This window comes from Ursus arctos, unplaced genomic scaffold (assembly GCF_023065955.2).
Source record: "Ursus arctos isolate Adak ecotype North America unplaced genomic scaffold, UrsArc2.0 scaffold_11, whole genome shotgun sequence".
Classification (NCBI taxonomy): Eukaryota; Metazoa; Chordata; class Mammalia; order Carnivora; family Ursidae; genus Ursus; species Ursus arctos.
In genome coordinates this window covers 7,065,863-7,083,979 of record NW_026622775.1, presented here as the reverse complement: position 1 = coordinate 7,083,979, position 18,117 = coordinate 7,065,863, and the positions used below count along the sequence as shown (strand labels likewise).

Sequence of the window (18,117 nt, the reverse complement as noted above, 5' to 3'; positions counted from 1 at the left end):
CAAATGAACATCTCTAGCACTGAGTATTGAGGTACGAAGAGGGGAGCTGTGAATCCATGCTCAGATATCAGAAGATAAATGGAAGGGGGAGGAGGCCTCCGCATTTGGGTGCAGGGAAGCGGTAGCCACCTGCACTGGGAGTGGGCAGACCCGCAGACTGGCACCCACGAGAGAGCAGATTGAGACCGTGTGCGACCAGTCTGAAAACCGGAGCTCCGTAGTGCGCACAAACCACACTGAAATGGAGCTCCGGAACGCATGGGGGTGGCTGGCGGCTGGTGGTATTAGAAACACAAAGGACAGAGACGTGCCGGCCCTGGAAGTGAAGGCTGGGATGCCGGCTGTGGGGTGCACATCCCGGGATGCTGAAGGGTTTAGCAGCACCAACAGAAACATAGTTAAAGAGGCCAGAAGAGCTCAGTGAAGAGTGGACTGCGATCTCTCTGTTCTGAGACAGAGGCTGGGATTCAGCCACTGCTGCTCTGAACCTCAGAAGAGCCACAGCAAACCACCAGGGAAAGCCGCCAGAGAACAAAAGCCCGGAAATACCTGCTCACATTGTGCCCATCCCCATTCCCCCTTGCAGGGGACAGGGAGGCTTTACCCAAACAGGGTTGCCTGAGTATCAGCGTGGCAGGCCCCTCCCCCAGAAGGCAGGCTGAAAAATCAAGAAGCCCACATCCCTAAGGTCCCTATAAAACAAGAGCACACTGCCTGGGTCCTGATCAATAATTTGGGCTCTGGACAGCCCTGCAACCTCTCCCCATCAGAATGGCGAGAAGGAGAAATCCCCCCCAGCAAAGAAAAGACAATGAGTCTGTGGCCTCTGCCACAGAACTGATGGATATGGATATAACCAAATTATCAGAAATGGAGTTCAGAGTAACAATGGTCAAGATGATGTGTAGACATGAAAAAAATATTAATAAGAATATAGAATCTCTAAGGGCGGAAATGAGAGCGAATCTGGCAGAAATTAAAAATGCTATGAATCAAATGCAGTCAAAACTAGATGCTCTGACGGCCAGGGTGAATGAGGCAGAAGAACGAATTAGCGAATTGGAGGATGGGATGGTAGAAGAGAAAGCTAAAATAGAAACTTGGCTCAAAAAAATCCAATCTCAAGAAAGTAGGTTACGGGAGATTACTGACTCAATGAAACATTCCAATGTCAGAATCATCGGCATCCCCAAGGGGGTGGAGAAAAAGAGAGGTCTAGAAGAGATATTTGAACAAATTGTAGCTGAAAACGTCCCTAATCTAGCAAAGGAAACTAGCATTTGTGTCCAAAAGGCAGAGAGGACCCCTCCCAAATTCAACCATGACAAACCTATGCCACATAATGTCATAGTGCAATTTTGCAAATATTAGATACAGTATTGAAAGTGGCCAGGGCAAAGAAATTTCTCACATACCAAGGCAAAAGTATCAGGATTATGTCAGACCTGTCTACACAGACCTGGAATGAGAGAAAGGGTTTGGGGGGGGGAATTTTTAAAGCTCTTTCAGAGAAGAACATGCAGCCAAGGATCCTTTATCCAGCAAGGCTGTCTTTCAGAATTGATGGAGAGATAAGGACCTTCCAGAATCACCAGTCACTGATCAATTTCGTAACCATGAAACCAGCCCTACAGGAGATATTAAAGGGGGTTCTATAAAGGTAAAAAGGCCCCAAGAGTGATACAGAACAGAAAGTTACAATCTGTACGGGTGCCTGGGTGGTGTAGTCATTGAGCATCTGCCTTCGGCTCAGGGCGTGATCCCAGCGTTCTGGGATCTAGCCCCACAGCGGGTTCCTCCACTAGGAGCCTGCTTCTTCCTCTCCCATTCCCCCTGCTTGTGTTCCCTCTCTCGCTGGCTGTCTCTATCTCTGTCAAATAAATAAATAAAATCTAAAAAAAAAAAAGTTACAATCTGTAGAAACAAAGACTTTACTGGCAACATGACATCATTAAAATCATACCTCTCAATAATCACTCTCAATGTGAATGGCCTAAATGCTCCCATAATGCCACAGGGTTGCAGACTGGATAAAAAGACATGATTCATCCATTTGCTGTCTACAAAAGACTCATTTTGAACCTAAAGATACATCCAGACTGAAAGTAAAGGGATGGAAAACCATCTTTCATGCCAATGGACCTCAAAAGAAAGCTGGGGTAGCAATTCTCATATCAGACAGATTGGATTTTAAACTAAAGACTGTAGTTAGAGATACGAAGGGACACTATATTATTCTTAAAGGCTGTATCCAACAATTGGATGTGCCACTTATAAATATCTATGCCCCAAGCAGGGGAGCAGCAAGATACACAAGCCAACTCTTAACCAGAATAAAGAGACATATAGATAAAAATATGTTAATAGTAGGGGACCTCACACTCCACTGTCAGCAATAGATAGATCACCTAACCAGAAAATCAACAAAGAAACAAGAGCTTTGAATGCCATATTAGACCAGATGGACCTCATAGATATATACAGAACACTACACCCCAGAACAAAAGAATACTCATTCTATTTGAATGCACATGGAACATTCTCCAGAATAGATCATGTGCTGGGTCACAAAACAGGTCTCAACCGATACCAAAAGACTGAAATTATTCCCTGCATATCCTCAGACCACAGTGCTTTGAAATTGGAACTCAATCACAAGGAAAAATTCAGAAGAAACTCAAACACTTGGAAACTAAGAACCATCCTTGCTCAAGAATGATTGGATAAACCAAGAAATCAAAAATCAATTTAAACAATTTATGGAGACCAACAAGAATGAAAACACAATGGTCCAAAACCTATGGGATACTGCAAAGGCAGTCTTAAGGGGAAAATACATAGCCATCCAAGCCTCACTCAAGAGAACAGAAAAATCTAAAATGCAGTTTTTATATTCTCACCTCAAGAAGCTGGAACAGCAACAGAAGAATAGGCCTAATCCATGCATAGAAAGTAGTTGATCAAGATTAAAGCAGAGATCAATGAGTTAGAAACCAGGAGCACAGTAGAGCAGATCAACAGAACTAGAAGCTGGTTCTTTGAAAGAATAAATAAAATAGATAAGCCACTGGCAAGACTTATCCAAAAGAATAGAGAAAGGACCCAAATTAATAAAATTATGAATGAAAAGGGAGAGATCACAACCAACACCAATGAAATTGGAAGGATCATTAGAAACTTTTATCAACAGCTTTATGCGAGTAAACTAAGCAACCTGGAAGAGATGGATGCCTTCCTGGAAACCTATAAACTACCAAGACTGAAACAGGAAGATTGATTTTTTAAACAGACCAATTAATTATGAAGAGATTGAAGCAGTGATTAAAAACCTTCTGAAAAACAAAACTCCAGGGCCTGATGGATTCCCCGGGGAATTCTACCAAACATTCAAAGAAGAAATAATACCTATTCTCCTGAAGCTGTTTCAAAAAATAGAAACAGAAGGAAAACTACCAAATTCATTCTATGAGGCCAATATTACCTTGATCCCCAAATCAGGCAAAGACCCCATCAAAAAGGAGAATTACAGACCGATATCCCTGATGAATATGGATGCCAAAATCCTCAACAAGATCCTAGGTAATAGGATCCAACAGTACATTAAAGCGATTATCCATCACGACTAAGTGGGATTCATCCATGGGATGCAAGGGTGGTTCAACATTCACAAATCTATCAGTGTGATAGATTATATCAACAAGAAAAGAGTCAAGAATCATATGATCCTCTCAATAGATGCAGAAAAAGCATTTGACAAAATACAGCATCCTTTCCTAATTAAAGCACTTCAGAGTGTAGGGATAGAGGGTACATTCCTCAATCTCATAAAAACCATCTATGAAAAGCCTACAGCAAATATCATTCTCAATGGGGAAAAGCTGGAAGCCTTTCCCTTAAGATCAGGAACACGACAAGGATGCCCATTCTTGCCATTATTATTCAACATAGTACTAGATGTCCTTGCAACAGCAATCAGACAACAAAAAGGATAAAAGGTATCCAGATCGGCAAAGAAGAAGTCAAACTGTCTCTCTTCGCAGATGACATGATAACTCTATATGGAAAACCCAAAAAAATCCACCCCCAAACTACTAGAAGTTACAGAGCAATTCAGTAATGTGGCGGGATACAAAATCAATGCTCAGAAATCAGTTGCATTTCTGTACATGATCAATGAGACTGAAGAAAGAGAAATTGGGGAATCCATTCCATTTACAATAGCACCAAAAACCATACGTTATCTCAGAATTAACTTAACCAGAGACGTAAAGCATCTATAGTCTAGAAACTACAAATCACTCTTGAAAGACATTGAAGAAGACAGACAAAGATGGAAAAATATTCCATGCTCATGGATCAGAAGAACTAACATAGTTAAAATGTCCATGCTACCCAGAGCAATCTATACTTTCAATGCTATCCTGATCAAAATACCAATGACATTTTTCAAAGAACTGGAACAAACAGCACTTAAATTTGTGTGGAACCAGAAAAGGCCCTGAATCACCAAGGAATTGTTGAAAAGGAAAAACAAACCTGGGGGCATAACATTGCTGGATTTCAAGCTATACTACAAAGCTGTGATCACAAAGACAGCATGGTACTAGCACAAAAACAGACACATAGACCAATGGAACAGAACAGAGAACCCAGAAATGGACCCTCGGCTCTTTGGGCAACTAATCCTTGATAAAGCAGGAAAAAACATCTGGTGGAAAAACGAGAGTCTCTTCAATAAATGGTGCCGGGAAAATTGGACAGCTACATGCAGAAGAATGAAACTTGACCACTCTCTCACACCGTACACAAAGATAAACTCCAAATGGATGAAAGACCTCAATGTGAGACAGGAATCCATCGAACATAGGCAACAACCTCTACAACATTGGCCACAGCAACTTTTTTCATGACACATCTCCAAAGGCAAGAGAAACAAAAGAAAAAAATGAACTTGTGGGACTTCATCAAGATAAAAAGCTTCTGCACAGCCAAGGAAACAGTCAAAAAAACTAAGAGGCAGCCTATGGAATGGGCGAATATATTTGCAAATGATGCTACAGACAAAAGACTGGTATCCAATATCTACAAAGAACTTCTCAAACTCAATACACAAGAAACAAATAAAATCATAAAATGGGCAGAGGATATGAACAGACACTTTTCCAATGATGACATACATATGGCTAACAGACACATGAAAAAATGTTCAAAATCATTAGCCATCAGGGAAATTCAAATCAAAACTACACTGAGATACCACCTTACGGCAGTTAGAATGGGAAAAATTGACAAGGCAAGAAACAACAATTGTTGGAGAGGATGTGGAGAAAGGGTATCCCTCCTACATTGTTGGTGGAGTGCAAGTTGGTACAGCCACTCTGGAAAACAGTGTGGAGGTCCCTTAAAAAGTTAAAAATTGAGCTACCCTATGATCCAGCCATTGCACTACTGGGTATTTACCCCAAAGATACAGATGTAGTGAAGAAAAGGGCCATATGCACCCCAATGTTCATAGCAGCACTGTCCACAATAGCGAAATCATGGGAGGAGCCAAGATGCCCTTCAACAGGTGACTGGATTAAGAAGACGTGGTCCATATATACAATGGAATATTACTCACCTATCAAAAAGAATGATTTCTTAACATTTGCTGCAACATGGACGGCACTGGAGGAGATAATGCTAAATGAAACAAGTCAAGCAGAGAAAGACAATTATCATAAGGTTTCACTCATTTATGGAACATAAGAATTAGAGAGATCGTTAGGAGAAGAAAGGGATAAGGGGGGTAATCAAAAGGGGGAATGAAGCATGAGAGACTATGGACTCTGGGAAACAAACTGAGGGCTTCAGAGGGGAGGGGTTGGGGAATGTGATAGACTGGTGATGGGAATTAAGGAGGGCATGTATTTCATGGTGCACTGGGTGTTATATGCAACTAATGAATCATGGAACTTTACATCAAAAACTAGGGATGTACTGTATGGTGAGTAACATAATAAAAAATATACTTTTTGGTTTTTTAAATTAATATTTAATATATTAGATGATATTTTGGCACTCTGTAACTATCCTGTTATGCAGCTACATTTCACACGATGCCTTTAGCTCTTTTTAATAATCCTTAACTGAATCATTTGTTATATTGAGGGGTTACAAGATGATGATTTTTCTAAATCTCTAATTTCTTCTATGTTTATTAGCTAGCATTCTTTTATAGATAAGACTGTTCTTCCTCTGTACTTCCCATGTTTTTCTTCCTTTATTTTCTTTCCTTTTCTTTTTTCCTTCTATTTAAAGAGAGAGACCAAAATTTTTATTGGATCAAATATATGTGTAAACTTTCCATAGAAACTGGGTGAGATATAGAATTATTGAAGATAATGTGTGAATTTTCAAAAAAGAAGTCTAGATTTCCTATTTAAAATGACAATCTTAGTTCAAATAGTACATTTCCCTCACTTTAAAATTCTTTATTGGGGGCTCCTGGGTGACTCATTTGGTTAAAGATCTGACTCTCCATTTTGACTCAGGTCGTGATCTCACAGTCATGATCTTATGGGCATGGGATGAAGCTGCTGTCATGCTCATTGTGGTCTGCTTCAGATTCTCTCTCCCTCTGCCCCTCCCCCACTCACTCTTTTTTTTACTCTCTCTCTCTAAAATAAATAAAATCTTTTAAAAAATTATTTTTCTCCTCTACCTTTTCTAATAGCTATAGACTGCTTTTTAAAATTCATTGCATCTAAGCAATTATCACAGTTATTTTTATTGATGATCAAATTGTCCTGAATAGCCAATTCAATTGGAGCTCATTCAAGCTTGTTCCTTTGCACATGTGATCTGTGTGATTGATAGCCACTAGAATGTCTCCCAGTGATCCCTGCTTCCTCAATTCATGCCCTTATATAATCCTTTCCCTTGAATGTGTGTTGGACAGAGAGATTCACTTCTAACAGACAGGACAGGGTAAAAGTGATGGTATGTCATGGCTGAAATTAGGTTATGAAAAGCCCGTGGCTTCTGTCCTGCTATTCATCTCTTTCGTTCTTATTTGCTTAGGCTAATGGAAACCAGACCAGACACAAATGCTGTCAGCTTTCCTGTGAGGAAGCTCACATGGCTAGAAATTGAGAATGCTTTCTGATCAACAGCCAGCAAAAAACTTAAGCTTTCAGTATAACAGGCAATGAGAAAACACTTATTGTCAATTGTCAACAGCTGCATGAATGAGTTTAAAAGTATATCTTCTCTCACATAAGCCTGGGACGACTGCAGCCTGACTGACAACTTCATTGCAGCCTTTTGAGAGACCCTAAGCTAGAAGACCCAGCTAAGCTGTCCTCATATTTTAGAATCACAGAACTGTGAGATAATAAATATTTATTGTTTTTAGGTCCTAAGTTTGGGAGTAATTTATTTTATAATGACAGATAACTAATACAACCTCACTAGTCTTGAAGCACTTTTCTTTCTTTCTAGTGCAACATGATTTCTTAGATTAACTTTGTTTTTTCCCAACTTATTGCTGCAAGAAGAATTTCTCCAAATTTCTCTGTTTTCTTTCAGTGGAGAATGGTGTTTAGAATACAAGATCTGGTCATAAAATGTGCTCATTGTTTTAGGGATGTCATTGTTTCTACATCCATCCAGTGAACAGAGTTAGAAAACACATACAAAAAATCTTGAGCTCATACTAATATTACCAATTGTCATTTAATATTGCATGGCTCTTCTTTGCCATCTTTAATTACATATTTTATCTCTTTCCTCTTATAGTAAAGATCTCTCTTTCCTAACAGTAGAGGGTTAACATTACAAGGAAGTGGAGTAGGGATTGTCACAGTTTAGTGATGACAGTAAATTCTCTGGCTTTCTGGAATATCTTCCTTTTATAGTGTCTTCATTTCCACCAGATGAGATTTATTTGTTTGATTCTTGAGGGCTTTCCAAATGTTTAGTTTTCTTATCAAAAATTTTTAGAATTATTTTCCAACTTAGAAAAATGATCCAGAAAGAAGAGAATTTAAAAATTGGGAAGAAATACCAAAAATATAAGTAAATAACTTTGTGGTGAACTTGTGTTTTTGTTTTTCTAATTATTTGTTTAATAGAAAGCATGTTGTGCTTTAATATGTGCCGTTTGCTGTTTAAGGCACCAGAGTCTCAAAAGCTTCTATTTCTGATTAGAAGAATTTATATTCTGGGGAGGAAGTCATGTAAATGTATCAATATAGTTAATATAATTAAGTGACAACATAGAGATACAGAGCACTTTCTCATGTTAAATGTTGACATTTTAGTAGTAGAAAAATATAATAATTTGTTTTAAAGGAACAAAGAATATATCAAAGGGAAATGATTTTTTTTTAAATTTTTTATTATGTTATGTTAGTCACCGTACAGTATATCATTAATTTTTGATGTAGTGTTCCATGATTCATTGTTTGCATATAACACCCAGTGCTCCATGCAATACATGCCCTCCTTAAAACCCATCACCAGCATATCCCAATCCCCCACCCCCCTCCCCTCTAAAGCACTCAGTTTGTTTCCCAGAGTCCATAGTCTCTCGTGGTTCAATCCCCCTTCTGTTTACCCCTCCTTCATTCTTCCCTTGAATTGGGAAAAATATCAAAGGCAAAACTAGTTAATTTCACAATTTTCATTAAACTTTGATGAATTTAACAAGAGGGTTTCTCAAATAATGTTTTCCTTGTTAACCTCCCTGCTTCAAATATAACTACAGATCTTCCTGATGTAGAATGGGGTTATGTCTTGATAAACCCATTGAAGTTGAAAATATCATGACCTGAAAATGCATGTAATACACTTAACCTACTAAACATTACAGTTGAGCCTAGACTACCTTAAACATGCTCAGGATACTTATATTTGCCTACAGTTGGACAAAATCATCTAACACAAAGTCTATTTTATAATAAAGTGTTGAATATCTCATGTAATTTATTGGATACTATGCTGAAAGTGAAAAGCAGAATGGTTGTATGAGTGCAGAATGATTTTAAGTGTATCAGTTGTCTATCCTCATGATCATGTGACTGATTGGGAGCTCTGGCTTGCTGTTTCTGCTTAGCATCACTTGAAAGTATCGTATTGTGTGTCATTAGCTTGGGAAAAGATCAAAATTCAAGATTCAAAGTATGGTTTCTACTGTATACATACAGCTTTCATACCATCCCAAAGTCAGAAAATTATAAGTCAAACCATTTTAAGTGGAGATGTCTGTAGATTTTTATTCTGCATTTTGGTCAATAGTAGCATGCATATTTATAGTCAACTGTCATGTGGTTAATTAAAAAGTATGAAAATAAATATTGAACAATTGCTAAGGTGATTAAGGCTATATTTATCTTTCTAAAAATATTATTGTTATTTTAAATTTTGCATCTCTAGCTAAATTCTCAGATAAAACCTTTAAGAAATCTGTAGAAGTGTAACTCATGCTCATGTTCCCAAAGAGCAAGAGTCAGGGCATTAGTGCAACGATCTGTTCAGTATAATTCATAGAAATCTTTGGAGAAGGGAGAAGAGTGGTGGAAAGACAGAAAAGGAAGGCAACTCAAGTGGCATTTACATTTTTATCTTTTGTTGTCTTTGGTAATTTTGTTTAAGCTTATCTATATTGTTTTTCTTTTATTTATTTTGTCATTTATATTGATCAAACTGATGATAATCCTGATAGAGGCAGAAAATATGCTACAAAATGACTTTGGTAGAAATAAATCAAGGCTGACATTTTAAACCTATTTGTTAATAAGCATACCACTGAAAAACTTTCATTAGTATCAGAGAAAATTAATTCTAGTTAAGTGCAGTGTATTTACAAATGATAGCCATCTCACTTTATGAAGTTCATGCTGGGCCAATGGCATAGTCATTGGAACGATGCATGTTATTCTAGTTTCAGAGAAGTTATTTCTGATTTTCAAAACTAAAACAAAAGTCAGAAATTGCTATCTACAAGTAACCCTAGGCACTACAGATACAGAGAATAAGATAAGACAAAACTCCTGCTTTCAAGCGATTCTCAGCTTAAGCCCATTTGAGTCATTACCATGGACACAGACATTTGTATTAGGAATGTTTTATTGAGCAGTGTCAACCAATGAGGACCACTGGAAAATACCCACTTAGGAGAAAACCTTGTGGACTATTTTAGCTCTCCTGTTCTTTGTAACACTTGAAACAAAATGAATTTATGTCCTTACTATTTTGTCATTGTGTGATAGATAACAGTGAAGGAAATGCCATGAGGAAATAGCCTAGTTCCTAGGCCTTGTAAACCACAATCAATTTGATGTAGCTGTCCATACAAAGTGGTTGTGAGTCATGGTTCAAGTGGTTGTGACATGTCTGAAAGGCAAACTATGTCACAGAAAAGAACAGCTTTCTGAATAGGTGGTTACCTATAATTTTGTAAAGATATTTGGAAACTTTGATCTGGAAAAGGCCACATCACAGAGAAAATGTTATTATCTGAAAGAACACTGGTGATAAAAACCTTTCAATACATATCTTATTTGTGCTCAAATTGCCACTTATTTTTTGTGATCACTGGAATTAATAGTCTAATTGTGTGCCTATGAAATATTATGGCAGACATAAGGGTAAGTAGATATTTAGAAGTCCTGGCAAGGTTCATACTTCTCTGATATTTAATTTTTTTTGAAGATTTTATTTATTTATTTGAGAGAGAGAGAGAGAGAGAGAAAGAGCATGCACGTGAGAGAGCACAAGTGGGGGAGAGGGAGAAGCAGACTCCCCACCTATCAGGAAGCCTGAATCAGAGCTTGATCCCAGAACCCTGGGATCATGACCTGAGCCAAAAGCAGACACTTAACTGATGAGCCACCCGGGCACCCTTGATTTTTTTTTTTTTTAATTTGAGAAAAGAGAGAGCATGTGGGGGGGTGGGGGAGGGACAGATGAAGAGAGAGAATCTCCAGCAGACTCCCGGCTGAGCACAGACCCCATCATGGGGCTCAATCCCACGACCCTGAGAGCATAACCTGAGACAAAATCAAGAGTCAGACACTTAGCCAACTGAGCCACCCAGGCGCCCCTCTGATATTTTATTTCCAGTATTCACTTTAAGCATGATAATATCAATAAATTTCATTTTGGGTTCATGTTATAATTCCATTATCTGATCATACGACTACAAAAATAATGGAAGTCCAAAAACAACATATTTAAGAAAGTTGAAAGGAAAGATGTTCATTTATTTGACTTAAAGTGCAGCATTCTCCATGGTCTAGCTCCTAACTTTCCAATTTTAATTCTTACCATGTATCAGTGTACATTTTTTTCCTTTTTATTCATTCAAGCCAACCGACTGGCAACAATTCCCTAATGTTCTAATTCCTCCCAATTGATGTACAAGTTGTCATCTCACTGTGCTCCTTGTATACTTTTTAATATCTGCAACAGTCTAGAGGACATTACCAGAAAGAAAATTACATTGCTGTTGGCCCCATTAGTCTCACGGAGGCCAAATTTCTTTTCCTTTCTGGTCCTGTTCTTTTTCTCTTCTTTACCCACACTTGCATGGGCCTTTTTGGCTCACTTTCCTTGTGACAGTTGGATTCTCTGGGAAGCAGATAAGGAGACTGCGTGGAAGTGCAAAAGGGAAGGAAAGGAGGAAGGTGGCAGAAAGGAGCCATCAGACTGTGATGCTGACTTGATGAAGCTTGACAGAGAAACCTGGAGCAACAGTCGCCTCTTAGAGGGTCCCATATTGTATGAAAATAGCCAGCTTTCTATATAACTGTCTTGTTCAGTCATTGGCTAGACTGTCTTCCCCTGTTCTCAGATAAGAGTGACCTCAGCTGCAAGGCTGAGGCAGACCCTGATAGAGTTAATGGCTGGAGGCTGTCAGTCATACACTCTATAGCCTGTAGCTGAGCATCCTGTCGTTTCTGGAAGAGGAATATCTCTTTTTGCCACACCCTGCTCCCAGGATCCCGGTCCCGCTTCCGAGGTGCAGCAAAGTCCTCAATATCCCCAATTTCTGTTTCCATCAAGAGGACATTTTTCTCCTCTATTAGAAAGAGGTCTTAGATTTTTCAGATTTAAGATAGTCAAAATAAATAACCCTTTCTCCAGCTGATTTTAAGAACCCCTCATACTGTGACCTTGTTGGAAAATCTGAAGGCTCTCTGTCTTTACTGTATCTCCTTGATTTTTAATATACTGTAGGAATAAAAGAGTGAAGAAGAATGATTCAGATCAAAGTTCACCTTCTTTGTGGAGGTTTTTCCAACACCCTCCTCTAGGCTGAATTCACTGTTTTTCAACTGACCTTGCACAGGCTGCTGTGAATGCCTCAGTTACAGCACTTAGCAAATTGTATTCTAGTAGTTGACTTTCTTGTCTGTTTCTTCATTAGACTGGACACTTTTTAAGGGTGAGAAAGTTGTTTGTGCCTCATCTGTCTGTCTCTCTTAGATTTGTAATAGATGCTTTGACGTCTGTGGTGTGACAGCAGTGCCAAACCCACTGTGATATAAAGCTGTGTTTTCATTAGAGATTTCCAAACTATTGAAAAAACATACTCCGTGCTTAAGCAATTCTTTATAAAATGTTTATAATATATACATATTGCTAAATTCAGAAAATACTGAACCGTTTTTAGAAGAAAATGAAACTTTATATTATCTAAATATAATATTTTGTTTCCTTTGTGTTTTTTATGATTTAGAATTTTTGTAAGTTGACATATGTACTTTTATATGTAATATATTTAAAACATTTACCATATTATTTAATATTATTAAAAATTATTTATTTTTCTATTATTGGAAATTGGATTGTTTCCAATATTTGCTTTTATGTATAATCTGTCATGAACTTCCTTCAGTATAAATCTTTATTCTCACCTGTGACTGTTTTCTTTAGGTTAAACACCGATACATTTATTAATCTTTGTTCATGTTGTTGAATTATCTTCTTAAGAATTTACACCAGTTTATCCTTTCTGATAGTTATGTGTGTGAGATCTTTCTCACCATACTCCTGGCAGCACTATCTTTAAAACAGGACAGCTTAGACAACATAAAAAATGGTTCTTTCTGTTTTAATTGGTATTTCTCTTAATAGCCTAAATATTTATTTCATCTTTTATTGGTCATTTATATGCCACCTTCTGTAATTTTTATATTCATATTATTTGTCCATTTTCGATAAAAGTTTTGGTGTCTTTTTTTTTAGCTTGAGTGAATTTTTAATTTATTATTATTATTTTTATTACTATTTTAATATAGTAAGTATTATTAAATGTGTCATTGTTGATATAAACAATTTTCTCAGTTTGGATTGTCTTCCAATTTTACGAGGTTTTGGTCTTCAGAGAACTTCAAATCTTATGTAGATAAATTAACCAACATATTCTAATGATCTATTTGTTTCTAAATTTAAGAAGTATTTATTCCGAGATCAGTTAGTCATTATTCCTGTTTTCTGCTTTTATTTTTAAATAAAATTTATTCTAATGGGTGATAGTTTAAAATTGTGATCCAACTTAATGTTTTCCTCAAAAGTACGATTTCCCCAATTCCTTTAGGTAATTCATCTATATACATTAGTTTACGATGCTTCTTTCCCATCTATGATGATCTTTTTTATGTTGTTGGTTTTTTTTTTTAAAGATTTTATTTATTTATTTGACAGAGATAGAGACAGCCAGCGAGAGAGGGAACACAAGCAGGGGGTGTGGGAGAGGAAGAAGCAGGCTCACAGCGGAGGAGCCTGACGTGGGGCTCGATCCCATAATGCCGGTATCACGCCCTGAGCCGAAGGCAGACGCCCAACGACTGCGCCACCCAGGCGCCCCTATGTTGTTGGTTTTAAGATAGTCTCTAATATTCTGTTGATTTGCCTATTCTTGAAATAATATTTGCAAATGTTTTATGGATGCTTGAAAAGAAGGCATATTCACTGTTAGTGGGAAACGTACATACATGCATCCATATATTCAACATTTGTTTCAGGTAAATTCAAACACCTTTAGAAATCAGGTGAGTGATATAAATGTGCTGAACAGCCAAGTGTAATTCATTAAGAAATGGTGCCAATGAGGTTGACAGGGAGAACACACCTGGCCTAGAGACACAAAGTCAAATATTAATTATATATATATATTGTACTGATACAATTCCTCAGCCTCAGGTATGTTTATAATTTGGCTTCTTGTCTCTACATTTGCATACTCCAGTGTGACTAATTATTGGGAAGGGGAATTTTATTTAAAACAAAACAATTGTAACAGCTTTTACTTTCTGAGAGGAGGCAAGAATGATGTGTACATTTTATTGGGAAAGAGATTGTAATGGGAGGAGAAAGGAAAGATTGAACTTCCAAGGCTTCTGTTAATTCTTCTATGTTTAACTCAAACTGTTGGGTCATTTGCTTATCAGAGCATATGATCTAATCTTTGGACTTTTGAAAGCTAAATTACCGTGCAAATAAATGGTGGTGAGGCTGGGGGCTGGCACTTAGGGGAGTGGAGGGAGAACTTAGACACCTTGTCTTTATTGAGAAGTAAAATGATAAGAAGTTTGTGCCAATATGTATTTAGGCTTAAATAATACTTTACAAATAAATAGACTGCTATCTAAAGGGAAAAAATTCCATTGGTGTGAGATGAGATAACCTAGGACAGCAAACCACTTACCATAATATAAAAAGACATGCTAGGGAAAGGACCTGGAAGTGCTGGCTTGATCTTCCATGCCAGAGAACAGCCACAGGATAGGGTGGAGAACTCACACGTGAGGAAGGTCCATGAGAAATCAACTCTTTTCAATGTGTTTCATGCAAAGAGGCCATTATCAGCCACCAGAAGAGTAGCAGCAACTGGAATAAACCAACAGGGGGTCTGTCGCAGTGGGAGAACACTGAAGGGGATTTTTGGGTGGAGAGAAAAAAGGCAATAAAGGAAGAAGGTTTTAGTTTGTTTTTGTTTTGTGCAAATCCAAATAAGCACTGTTTATTAAGGGGTGGATCTCAGCTGGGTGGAGTTAAACGTGAAGTTTTATTTTTCTCTAATCAGTGGTTTCAGCTTTATCAAATCTTCCACTTCATTCTTTAAAAGTGTATAGATAGATTCCAGAAACTTTGGACTCTCTCAGATTTAAAAACTCAATCCAATCAAGTTTAAAATTACCTTCATACTTGATCTCAAGTTTTACTTTGCCAAATCACTTCTTAAAATCATGATTCAAGTGTCTTTGAGTGGGAGAGTAACGTGGGCAGTTCATGCACCCCCTTACCTCTAGACAAGAGGAAAATGGACTGAAAAGTTAATCTGTTTTAACTAGGCATGTTGTCCTTCTTTCTTCATTGGCTTGTGCTGGTTTATGCTGCTTCTCTGGCTAATCCTGACAGGCTGCTGATGGTGGCTTTTTTTGTGTGAAAGGCATCGAAAGAACGGATCTCTCATGGAGGGGTTTGTGCGAGTTCTTTGCACCATCCTGTGAGATCTTCCTGTGGCTCATTTCTCTGGCATGGGGCATCTTCTCTGGCACAAACATTTCTGATTTCTCCTACTCATTTCCCATCTACAGTGGTATATACCATAGCCTCCCCATGCTGGAGTCCCTCAGTCTGGAGGGTAGACTTCTTGGATGAGGTATTGGCAAAAAGATCTCAAAATTAGTTCCTTTTCTGGTGTCCCCTGGACCTATAAGAAATTCATACAACCTTGGAACAGCAAATGATGTCATGGCTGCTCTACTGTCATCGTAGGGACAAGTCATCAAGTCTTAGCAGCTAGCCATTCCCCAATGCAAGGCCATTTGTCTCATTATGGAGGAACTAAAAAAAAATTCTGTTCAACAATCTCTGAGAGAATCCCCTCCTGCCATCTTGGCTTGAGGGCTGGAAAAGTACATTTTCCTATGAATACTACATACACTACAAGTCCACTGGCTTCAACAACCTTTCCTGTTATCCCTCCAGTCAACTCTTTATATAGGTGGTTGGGGTGGGGTGTGGTGGGAATGGGGCCTGGATGAGGGTAGTAGGCTGATTCTTCTACTTTTCATTAGATCTTGTGAGAGATATTGATGCCCAGAACCTCTCTTTAGAATATGGTATAATAGCTTATCTTTGTCCTCAAGTTTGAACTCTAGTAAGGTTAGTGTACTTAACAAATTAAATTAATAAATTATACAGTTGCATACCCACATTGCCTGAACAAGTCTACTCAATATGGTTGCATGGAGAAAATCATAGACTAGAATAAGGCAGAATATCATATTCCTGTGGTCTGTGTGGAATCCGAGTAAAAGAATCATTTTGTTACGTAGTGTCGTTGCCCTGATCTTATTTCTGCCCTGGAGTGTTAAGCTGGTTCTTGTGGGAAGTAGTCAAAAAACTTGAATCTTTATTTGCAGATTAAATACAGAGCTTTCTAGAGTGTACGTTGTGTGGTGCTAATAAACTTCTCTCCAAATAAGCAAACAAAAGAATCCGAAAAAACCCCAGAAAACCACACAAAAAACCCTCAAACCCCCTCCCCAGACCAAAACAAAAATACTGATACGTGTAGTGTTTTCCAGTTTCCAAGGTGTAAATACTTTCACCATGTGGATTTCAACCTACTTATGTGAAGTCACTGAGTGGGGAGTAGGAAAAAAGTCCACATAATTGTCAATTGTGAGCCAGTAAATTATGGTGATGTTGTAACCCTTCTGATATTTTGTACCCAGCTATTTGTTGGAGCTATCTCTGGGAGAGAGAGAGAGAGTGAGAGAGAGAGAGAGAGAATTCTTTTCTGAGATGAGGCAAAATGAAGTAGACCTGAAAACAGAGTAACAGGGAAGTGTTAGGGCAGTTTTCCTGGGGGAAGCAGAGATACATAACAAGGCAAGAAGCTAGATTTACTAGAAAAATGGGTGAAATTCACAGTGGGGGGATAGCCAAACACCAATGACTTTTAGGAATAGGCCGCCTAGTATGTGTAAGTAGTTTGCTCATCAGGGCTATAATTCTACCTACTTTACTGACTCAAACTTCCATTTAAGTTGACTACACACAAAAATAGCCTTTGTGAACTACTGTTAGGTCAATGAAGAAAAGGGTCTGTTTCCCATGCTGGGCCAATGCACAGTGGATAAAGTAGAATGAAACAAAAGGCAAGAATCTAATGAGGTTCAGAGGGCAAGAATAAAGCTAGAAGGACTTTTGAGAAGGAGACATGGGAATTCCGAGAAGTGTTGGGGGGGGCCATTGAACCTTTGCCTGATGTGTAATGGGGGTGTTTACCAATTTTATTTTTGACAGAAAGATGACCTTTACAGACATCTGGATATTATTTATTCTACTGTTAAAAATAACTATGGCCTTATTTTTATTTATTTGATCTGCCAAAGGTTGTTATTTGTTACTATAATGTGTTTCTGTTATTTACTCATGTATTTAACAGTCTTGTTTTATATATATTTTTGTTATAGTTTTTGAGGCACTAAAATTCATGGCTGTTACAACTTATTTGTGGGTTATTAAGGTGATTTTATTGTTGTTTACCCAAGAACATAGTGTGCTCTTTCATTTGTTCAGATCTTTTGTATCTCTCAGGCAATTTGAAAATCTTTCTTTGTAGATCTTACAAATTTCTTCTTAAACATTCCTAGGTGTCCCCTAATATTATTTCTCCCCTTCTTTCTCTGCAGTGAAAGCCCTGAATTTCAGCTGGAACATGTCCACCCAGAATAAAGGCTTCATTTCATAGCCTCCATTGCAGGTAAGCTTAGCCATTGACTAAGTTTGGGACAAAGGGATATAAGTGGAAGTGGTATATGCAATTTTGAGGAGTGTTCTTTAAGGGAGAAGGTATGTTCTCTTTTCTCTTACTTGTGGTGAGAATGGAACAGTATGGCTAGAGCAGAAACCAGGAAGGAGCCCAGGACTCATAGGGATCTGTAGAACAGCTGTTCTCGTCTTGGACCCCTGACTACTGGACTTTTCACATGAAACAATAACCACTAGTGTATCTAAGCCACTGTTTATTTGGGCTTTTGTTGCACGTAGCTGAACTTAATGGTTAATTTATTTACTAATCATTAAAAAAATCTTTTATTGGTATTGTAAATG

At 38.0% G+C, this 18,117-nt stretch overlaps 1 long non-coding RNA gene across 1 annotated transcript in view; it reads left to right on the top strand.

Annotated features, from left to right (window-relative positions):
• The window catches only part of LOC130543329 (uncharacterized), a 576,439-nt gene that overhangs the window by 267,394 nt on the left and 290,928 nt on the right, over window positions 1–18,117 (top strand). The window contains exon 3 of the long non-coding RNA XR_008958599.1: window positions 17,697–17,767. This is a non-coding gene — a long non-coding RNA (uncharacterized LOC130543329). The remainder of the gene's footprint in view (window positions 1–17,696; window positions 17,768–18,117) is intronic.